The following is a 10909-nucleotide window of genomic DNA, read 5'->3' as shown; positions in this document are numbered from 1 at the left end:
TGGACTGCCTGAGACTGTGGGACCTTGTAAAATGCAGAGCTGAGAGCCAAGCAACCATCTCTGGGGAGATGATTGAATGTCACAAAGCAAGCCTGGCCAGCCAGGGAACATTCAAGGCTGTCAGGTTGGCCCAGTGCTTTTGGAAACCATATAAAAACAAAAAGGTCACCAGTTCAATGGCAGCAGCCAGTATACCCGTCTACTCTGGTGAATGCTTCCCAAGTGGCTGTCTGTGTCTTAAAACTGAGACACTGAAAAAGTTGATTTTGTGTTAGAAGCAACATCTGCTCAGCAGAAGAGGGAATAACATAAACCCAAATTTGCTTTGTTATGGACCTATTTCATAGTATGCAACACAAAAAGGGTTGTTTACATCCCAAATTTTTCAAATATTAACTTCCAAAGAATATGTGCACTGTTCTCATGTGATTTTAGTTTATTTTTATATTTATTTATTTTTCCTGCTGTAGGGAAACAAACAGTGCATTGCAAAATACTATAAAACCTAAATAAATATTGGTATGTGTAGCTTTTACTTATGGGACGGTGATAACTGATTTTTAGTGGTACCCTAATGGCTTAAAATTACATTCCCATACAATTAAAATGGATTTTAAATGACATTTTATGAATCCACATTCTCATTTGGATTATAATTTCTTTGTGACAATTCATTAACGAGACATTTTTGCCCTTTATGTTTTTGGCTTTCCTACTGATTCTCCCTTTCAGAAAACCAGTTATATGTTAGATGGTGCAGGATTAATCCCCCATAGGGGAAACACTCCTAACAAACTCACTACTGGGAATTGGTGTATTTTAACCCTGATCTCCCTCTCAAACCTAATTAGTATTTTGCTGTCTATACCTAACAGAACAGCACCTGAAAATGAAACTAAACAGCAAGTAAAAAACTACTTCAAAAGATATACATACTAAACTGAGTTATAAAAAAGTAGAATAAATAAGACTTTCATCCAGGAGTGTTCCTGGATGAAAGTCTTATCGATTATCCCTCCATCAACTCCCTGCTTAACCATTCTTATAACTGTAAGGCATTTCTTTGCAAGAAATACATTTCTTCTCAAAAATAACTGAGAATGCATTTCAGTGGTGAAAACAGTCATTTTTAGGAGACAGATTAGTTTTGAGACCATTTTATGTAAATCTATTGACAAAGGCACTGACTCATAAAAAATTATTAGCAAATATTTCTGCATCTAATAAGCATCGACTTCTCTCAATGTCTTGGTTAAAAAAATACTTCCAAAGTGAAACTTGTGCTGAAGTTGGAGATGCAAGTCTATTGAATGTACTTTTTTGAAGTCCCATGGATGTCCTTGTTGGACTTCTTGCAAAGGAAAGCTTATGTGTTTCATACAGTCATGGGGAAAAGAAAGTTTTCACAAGATTCTTTGCAGTCTTGTGAAAAACTGAGAACGACTCATGATTCCATAACAAAAGATTTTATTTTTTTGTGCATTTTTTTGCATGGTTTTATTGGTCTCTGACACCCCACTGTTTTCCCACTCTTCTTTACAGTGTTGCTTCAGTTCATTGAGCTTTGCATGCATTCATTTTTATAGAACGCTCTTAAAACTCCACATTTCAGTCAGGTTGAGGTCTGAACTTTGGTCGATCCATTGAACCACCTTGATTCTTTTCTTTGTAAGTCATATTTTAGATGTGTTGCTATGTTTAGGATCTGTTGCATGGCCCAGTTTCAGCAGTTGTCTGTAATTGCAAAGTGCCGAACTCATGTGGCTGCAAAGCATGCCCAAATCATCACCCTCCACCTCCATGCTTGAATGGCATGAAGTATTGGCACATATATGGTGTGTTTGTGTTTTTGCTTGATGTGGCATTGTGCATCTGTTCAAATTACATTTTTCTAGATATGATTTAGCAAACCTAAGCCATGCTGCCATGTTCATTTTAGAGAGAAGAGGACTTCTGTTGGCAGTCTTAGATAAACCTCTTGGCTTTTTTTTTCTGTGTGCCTATTCTCTGAGCACTGCATGGTCTGAACTTGGGTTAAATTTTCTTGGATGTTTAGTCCTGCAAAGATTATAGCATTTTGTTTTAACACACAACTGAATGCTCTAGAGCAGCAAACTGACAAAACATCTGATTTTATAGAGGTGCTCACATTTCCTATGATCAGTTAAATGACCATGTATCACCCCAGTATCACACAGACCTCCTGATCACGATTAAATAATTCTCATCTTTCTGGAACCATTAGAATTTTCTTTCTAGCCCGAAATGGTTGAAAGTTATGATAATGCGAAGCACACATGGTAAAATCTAGGCAGAGCTGATTTTTCTGTCTGTGTTCTGACAGCAGTACCTTTTGAATGCTTTATGATAGCATGACACACTGACTGTCCCTGCAAATCGTACTTTCTATTTTTTTCTGAAACCGTTTGGATTTTGTCTGAAACACAAACAGTAACAGAATTACAGTCATTTAAAAAGTGCTTGCAAAATAGGCCCAGTAAAAAAATTGCTACATAGAGACCTGTGAACACCTTGTTTTTGACTGTAGTATTTGCTTTTATCTCTCTTAATTAACAAAACCATAAAAATTCCAGGAAATAAAAAATAAATAAATAAAAGTAAACACTTGAGGGTAAGTTCTCACCTTTAAAACTAAGGAACAAATCATGTTAGACAAAAAGCATTGCATACACCAATATGCACAGTCCAAAATGATTTAAGGTAAGTGCTCTGCATATTCTGTTGCCTTTTCGTAATACTAGTCACATTTTATTTTTACCATAAGCAATCTCAGTTGTAGATTCACCAGTTTGTGCCACGCGCCACCTCTGGTACAATCCGAGGATGCACGCATTATTTCTGCATCTTCCTTCTGTTGAATCTGTTGATCTGATGCAATTGAAGCAGGCAGTTACTGTGCAGCAATAATTAGCTTCAAATCACAGAATATCATTTCAGACTTGGGATTTGCAGATGCAGAAAAGGTAAATTTGCATCCATTTCCAGTGATCAAAGGTATATGAGTTTTTGTCGGGTTTCCCGTGAATTTCTGTGGTATCTCATTATAAGTTGTTTTGTTTATCTTATACAGTAACTTAATTACTGCCTTTGGAAACAGATGTCTCGACACCTTTCATTATGAAAGGGTAGCCTGCAAGATCCAGCAATTGTGCTCCACAGGCAATGAGAACAGAACATGAATTTCAATTCACACAAGACAGAGAGAGTGGTTCTATTAGATTAGCAACAAAACAGTGAAAAATAAAGTGAAACATAAATAGCATCTTCATTTAGTTTCCAGCTTGGTCAACAATTGAACATTCTTTGAATGAGGAGCAAAATAGTTTTTTTTTCTTTCATGTTTTTCTTTTCCTTCCAGTGTACAGCTTCATTTGATATATTCACTGTGGGATATGAGGACTCTGGAAAGAGCATTTCTCTGAGTCTTTTTTAATACCAATATCCTGCTGGGTGTGTTAAGCCAGGGAGCGGTATAATTATGCTAGAAAGGAAATCTATGAAAAAAAAAAAGAAGGTAAAAAGACATTTCTGTTTCACTCAACGCACCAGAAAAAGACAAAGCTGTTTTGTGTTCTGTGTATTCCTATATTTACAGTCGCGGAGAGAATATGTGCTTCGCTGTTACTGAAAGCAATATGACATGGACTTTGCTAACAGAGTTTAGACGGGAGTAATGAAGTGCGTCCGAGATGCCTCTTCATATCACTTTCATACTTGTAGCACACTGGAGGACTGATTGCTTTGTGATATTAAACTAAAGACAACAGATTACTTTGGAGAAAATTCAATGATAAAAACCAGCGAACCTCGCGGTTTACTACTGCTTTACCGAGGGAGAACAAACTGAATGAGTAAGATGATAACATTTCAGTACTTTGTTTTATTTAACTGGAAAGACCACAAAGGTAAATATCTCATGTGCCTTACCTAAAAAATTATTCTGACCTCTTCTGGCATGATGATGATTATCTACTGTAAGTCAAGATTTTCTTCTATTTTCCTATCATTTCCATCTAGTTTGTGCCTCCTCATAAGATTTGACAATTCCCTCTTGAATGAATGACTTAAGAAATGGAATAAAAAACAGCCATCAGAAGCAGTCAGGTGATGTCTGATTTACCTGTTTAAAGGTTTGAAGCTGCACAGAGATAAATTCTGAGCCTCAAAATCAGTCAGATATACCAAATGATGCTTGAAAGCATCGACCTTTGGCCATTAAGAAAATACAACTTATTTTCTTCCCACCTGGCTCATTAAACCCTCCAGTAGTGTTTTATAGAGACCATATATGTTTTGGACTATTTTTCATCTTTCGGTGTTGATATGTATTTTACTAATGCTTTATGGATAGAGTTGAAATCTTTAACCTGGCCTGCTTCCCTAAACTCTTCATAACACAAATGTTGTAATAAATTAATTAGTAACAAAAATTTGGCAAATTCTAAAGTTTATTACTGTGACTAGATCTTTCCATCTTAGAGCAAGCTAATTTGCATCGATGTGATGGAAAGCTGTACTGTTTCTATGGAATGCAGGGTATTGATGTTAAAGTCCAGCGCAAACTACAGCATTGGAACTGTTTGTTCCACTGTTTGTTCATTATATTTACCTTCCAAGGAGCCAGACTTTCTTGTATTTTTGTTAAGTGGTCTTCAAACATAGTTGTCTAGGCTTTCTGGAGGTCTTTCAAATGTTTTCTTTTAATGTTGGCTGCAATTTTACTCGTTTTCAGTCCACTCCTTGTGCCTGACCATTTTTGGAGAAATGTAAAATTCTATCTTTTAACAAACAAAAAGATTCCCAAACAGCTATCAGCTGAAAACTTGGCATGTCCTGGCAGTGTGGACAGTGTCCTTAGAAAAATGAGGAAAGTGGAAAGGAGGATACAAACAGACATGGCAGGCCTAAAAGACTATCACTCTAGATGAACAATAACTGAAAATCATGTCCTTAAGAAATAGTTAAAATATTAAGTAAGGCATACAGGGAGAAAAAGCTGAGGTATGCCAATATAATAAATGAACTGGACGAGAATAAGTGACGCCAGGTCTTATAGAGCAATCAATACAAATTTTAAAGTTTTGGTTCAAATCCTCAGTATGTACAGAGGTCAAGAGACAACACCAAGTGTCTACAACCAACTGTAGAACATGGTGGATGCGTTGTGATGTATTTATGTCAGTGGTGTTTCAGATCTTGTCAAAATGTATGCAATTGCACACAGAGAAATGCACTGTGTAGCATCAAATTTTGCATTACCATCTTGAAAGCATCTGATTGGCAATGGCTTCTTTTGTTCAGCGTGACAATGATCACACTGCAAATGCAGTAAAAGCATACCTGGATGGAAAAACACACAATGGTAGACTATCAGTCAGGGACTGGCCTTCGCCATGAGCATGCATTTTGTTGGACATCGATGTGGATGACTTGTTTTATGAAGGAGACTAAGCTGCCCATTCGCTTATGTTCACTGTTTTCTGGACTGATGCCCTGGACAAGTTGTATATGTGTATGTTATATAATAACTTATTAGGAGGATAATAATACTAGTTATTTTTTTTATATTTTCTTCATTTTTTTAGTGTTGATTTTATTTTTTGGATGAAACGTTTAAATAATGCAAACTATAGTAGATCCATCTACGTGGATTATCAGCATGCAGTTACGTTTGCATTCCATTTTTACAACTGTGTCTGCTGTAGACTGAACATTGTGTTATTGTTCTGACTGGAGAACCTAAAACCTTATTTTGTGGTCTGGGCTGGCTTGATTTTGCCTGTTTACAGTGGTTACAACATATTAACCTTTTTATAGAAATGGGATTGCAAACTCTGCTTGCCTTCAGCAAATACTTGCAATGTCACCAGAGCCCTGGAAGTCAATGAAATAATACAATGTCCTTAATGCCAAAGATAACATAGAATATGTTATCAGAAGCATTATTTGGTCACAAATTGTTTCATCTTTATTATGAAGGGACGTATTTTGACTCTGCAGGCTTTCCTTATTTTACTTGTCACACAGTGTGTAAGATACTGAAGAACAGCGTCTGGGTTATCCTGGTCCCAAAATGAATAAACCCTGTCCTTATCTAAAAATGTAGAAACATTCCAGAAACCTTTGTTCATCTCTGCTGTTTTTTATTAACCCAACCTTTACAGTACGTATCACATTTTGTGGGTCATCGTTGTCAATTCCTGATTAAAATATGTCATCCTTTTTTGCATAATGCTGTTAACACATTTCCCCCTTTTTTTGCTGGTTTACTGTCAAAACAAGTCATCTGGGTTACCCCTTTATCAGCTACCCACTCAGCACTGTTACAGATAAATCCCTCTTACTCTTTTACCATGCTGCTTATCACTTACTGTGCCATGATGTGGTCACAGCAAATACAGCAAAAAGAAGATGAATCTGCTTGTCTGCAGAAGTCACTTCTGCAGATATGCCTGAATTTTAAAATTCACCTCAAACGTAAGCTTATTTAAGCCTAGCAGCAATTAAAGTTTCCAAAGTGGATAGTTGCCATTTTTCTTTTTAACAGATTTTTGGGTTGACATCTTATGGCTAGGAAAGAGGGGAAATGACAGGATTTATTTTGTCTAATAATATTATACTGAGAATTTGCAGGAGGCTCCTTGTGAGAGGAACACGGATAGGCGATACTAAATCCTCTTTGTGGTTTGTTTGTAGACATCCAATTATATTCAATTGTTATAAATACTTCAGGTGTCAGTGAACATTATTTTTCTATTAATCTAAATCTTCACATTTGTGTTTGACATCAGCACATTAGCGCTGTCAGTGGGAGCATGTTAGCAGACTGATGGGTCAAACTGTATTGATGAGCAGTTCTCCAGGTTTTCTGGAGGTCTGTCAAAGTTTTTCTGTAGACATTTGGCTGCTTTGAAACTAATTTTGAAAGTTTGTAATTGAAAAGGCACAGGAATCTGGATGAGGTGCAACTTGCTAAGGTACGTTTAGTGGTATTACTGAAATATGTATGTGTTTGAGTCTAATGTGTACTTTTTCTTGCATCTTTCACTATCTCGGAGTGAAGTGAACTTTCATTTTTTACTCTCCCTTGGCAACACATCAGCTGGACCTTTAGCTAGCAGACACACTAGTGTGATTAGCTAGTGTGACAAACTGCACACAAACAGTTTGTGTGTTTGCTAATGTTTGTTAAGGTGGTAGAAACATTACATCGTTGCCTGCCACTTAAAAACATTACTCCCTTTATACTCGCTAGCTACATGCTAAAGTAGCACGGCCACAACTTATGGGTACCTGCACTTGTTTCGTCCCATTTTAACCCACAAGTATTAAAAGCTATAAATGATAGAACTGAACCTAAAGTAAGGAGTAGAAAGTACAGATAATTATATAAAAATGTACAAAGTAAAAGTAAAAAGTTGTCAGAAAAATAAATACTTAAGTAAAATACAGTTGATACCTAATAATTCTACTTTTGTACAGTAACATAGTATTTGTACTTAGTTACTTCCCACCACTGGGGATAAGTTACGGCTTAGGCTAAGCTGTAGGGTAAAGACAGGCATTAACATGCATTAGACTCTTTAATAGTTATAAACTCTTAATGAGAAATTCTTTACTAACCTGGAATAAATGTATTTATCATCCCTCTTAATAATTAGCTGTGAAAAAAAGCTGAAGGTTCAACCCAAGGAAAAATAGGCTAGGTTTCTAAGCTTAAAAATATTTAACCACCTTGTGGGTGTAAACCTCCTCCATGAAGTCAATTAATAATTTTTAGCTGCCAAGCACTGAAAAAACAAATATTGTATGCCTCTCCAATCGCCTGTCTTCAATTTTCAAAATACGGCTGAGAGATTGATGTAGATGTTAAAACTGCTGCATGCATGTCCTTTAAAACTTCCACAAAGGAACTCTGAATAGAGAAATACAGACTTACTTATCATCTGCCTTCTACCATGTGCTGTATCTGTCTCTTTTGTAATGTGAATTGCAATAGTCTTTTCCTGCTCCTAGCATTTGGGAACTGCATCTACCATGCTTGAGAGACTTTATTTTTCATCTGTATGAGCTATCTAACCTTGTGACAATCACATCGCTACCCATGTGTATAATAGTTGTTTGGACATCATTTCAGAAAATGGAAGTTAACACACCCAAACATGTTACTCTATTGCAGATACAAGGTCATTCTTGTCAAAGATGCACGCATACATCTACCGCATGTGAAGCTTAAAAGGACAATGAAATAAATGCAGAGTGTAAGTATGCAATATGAGTAACACATAAAATTTAAAAAGAAAATAATGAAGACTCTATAAAGATATATATAACTTGAATTTAACAAACAGTGAAGTGCACATTTAGAGGCTTCATTGTGTTGCGGACAGTATCGCGTGTGTATGTGTCCTTAACAGAGCACTACAATATGTTTGGATGATTTGAGGACATGAGGCGTAAATGCGTGTTATAAATTTAGCCAGTGTCTTGGCCTTCCTTCTCTGTCTTGTCCCCCTGACGACCAAGGCCAGGTCCCTGCTGATGGAGAGAGAGGGGTCAACTCTGGCAGCAGGAACAAAGTGGACTTGACAAGTGTGAAAGATTTAGTGCTGGGCATTTAGAGTGATCATCTTTTCCCCTTTGTCAGCAGGTAGAGAAATTTTTCCGCCCTTACTGTGTCCTTGATTCAAGTTTGATGGCAAAGGGGGAAATCCTGTCTTGGTGCCTGCCTCCCCTCTGCTGTGATGCGGAGGCCAGTTAGGTATATTGCTCTGCCGAAGACTATTATTGCTCAGAGTGTGATTATTATTATTACTGCAAATCCTCAGTTCTAACTTCCTGCCTGAAAGATCTGCATTTTGCTTATCTTTATATATAAAAGGAATGGATCCATAGGGATTGTAAGAGTTTGCACACGCCTATCAATCTAAAAGCTGTCCCCTTGAAAGAAATTACTATTCATTTGTTTTCTTATTATATTTCAACACGTTTCCTCTTATTTCATTTCCTCTTGCTCTCCACAGCTCCCCTTTGTGTTATATGACTTAATTTTCCTGAAGAGCAGCAAATGTTACAGTTCAGTGGTATTTTGAGGCCTCTTAAATCCCAGGGACTGCGCCTCATAGATTTCAGTAAACTATGAAATTAAATATGGGACCTCCTGTGTGAATTGGATTTAAATATCCCTATTACTCCAGCAAATGAATAAAAAAAAGGTAAGATTAACTTTTAAATGATGGAGAGAATCCTCCTGTGCTATGGCTTCATAATTAGGTCATTAGTGCAAGCATGATGCTTCATAATCCTTCCCAGCAGCAAGTGCGATACCACAGATCTGTATCACCCTGTTATCAGCTCTCCAGAGATATAACTATTGCTTTTTTTCGGGACCTCACCTGGACAGTGAAAACAAACAATAATAAGCCATAAATCCACCTCCATTACGTGCTCCGTGCCTTGATGTGATGGATTTAGATGAGGCAAGTTCAGCTGAATCCTGAGAAGTCTTAATTATGGCTGGCACACGAGTAATCCACAAAGAGCACATTTTATATTGCACGAATTAAAAATAACCATACCAAATGAAAAAAAAAGACATGGCCGTTTAGAATTTTTCACAACAAAGATAGTAAACGAAGATCCTCTGATGATCTGACGAGGCAAATTTGAACTTTTCGGGCAGAGCCGTGGATGCATGTAAGCAAGAAACATCATCTCCCATTTGTCTGTGTTGAAACTGAATTAACCCTCCAGTTTTGTGCACCACACCCCTTTACTTTAGTGTTCCTGGTCAAAATTGACTGGTCTGTTTTAACTGCTCTTAATTAGCATAAAAAACATTTTTCACCACCAAATTTAGTTCAGAGGGTAGTTCAATGGGTCGTTCAGTGGTTGTTCAGTAGGTCATTCAGTGGATCTTTCATTTGGTTATCCAGTTGGGGCCGGGGCGGTGGATTCCCATTCATTTCCTATGGCAGTCATTTTGACCGGGAACACCAGAGATGTAACAAGGTTGATTAAAACACTCAAAATTCAATGAAAGAGGTGCTCATTACTTTTATATGTTCAAGTGCATAGTGTGGAGGATGTCAAAAGGCCTTGAGGTAATCAGATGTAAAACACAATATATATGAGTGTTTTACGTTGTAAATCAGTCAGATTTGACCCGAACACGACAGGAAGGTGTTCGTTATATGGTTAAAGGCATCTTTTCTGGCTGGAGTCTTCCAAATAAGGAAAGCGGAGTTAAGCAGGCAGTGACAATTGAAACCCACTCGTAGAAAACCATCGAGCATCAGTAGTATGTGGGCTAATAGACAAAGTGGATTTTAGGCTAAACATTCTAAGAATAAAAAGTGGAAACTGGAAAAAAAACTGGAAACCAAAAGGGAGAGTAAAAATTGGAGGCATGGGAGTTTATTTTACTCAAAAAAAGTCAGTTATAGTGATCAAGAAAAGAGGCTACAAAGAGTAAGGCTGTCTTATATAAGAAATGAATCACAGCATTGTGCATGCCACATGAGTTGACCCATGACTGACACTCCTGGCCTGCCTTTCCATCCAGCTTGTCAATCAATCCAGTCCAGACCTGCCAATCCAGCCAGTCAACATGGCAACACACACCTCTAAAATATTTTTTTGCCTCCAAAACATATTTTCAAAATGCCAATAAGCACAATAACGAGGAGGAGCAGAAGGTTGTTGGGAGATGTTGTGGAGCCAGCACCTACGTAATGTCCCTTGTGCAGCCAAACAGTTCAACCTCCCCTCCCTTTTCTTCTCATGTGAAGGTTAAAACACATCACTTGGCATCTCCATCCTACACAAACTTCATCGGCATGAAGGACAGCTTTTAATGTGCTCTTTTTCAGTTTGTTCCTTGCCAGCT

This window comes from Rhamphochromis sp. 'chilingali' (genome assembly GCF_963969265.1).
Source record: "Rhamphochromis sp. 'chilingali' genome assembly, chromosome: 18".
NCBI lineage: Eukaryota > Metazoa > Chordata > Actinopteri > Cichliformes > Cichlidae > Rhamphochromis > Rhamphochromis sp. 'chilingali'.
Note: the sequence above shows the minus strand (reverse complement) of the source record.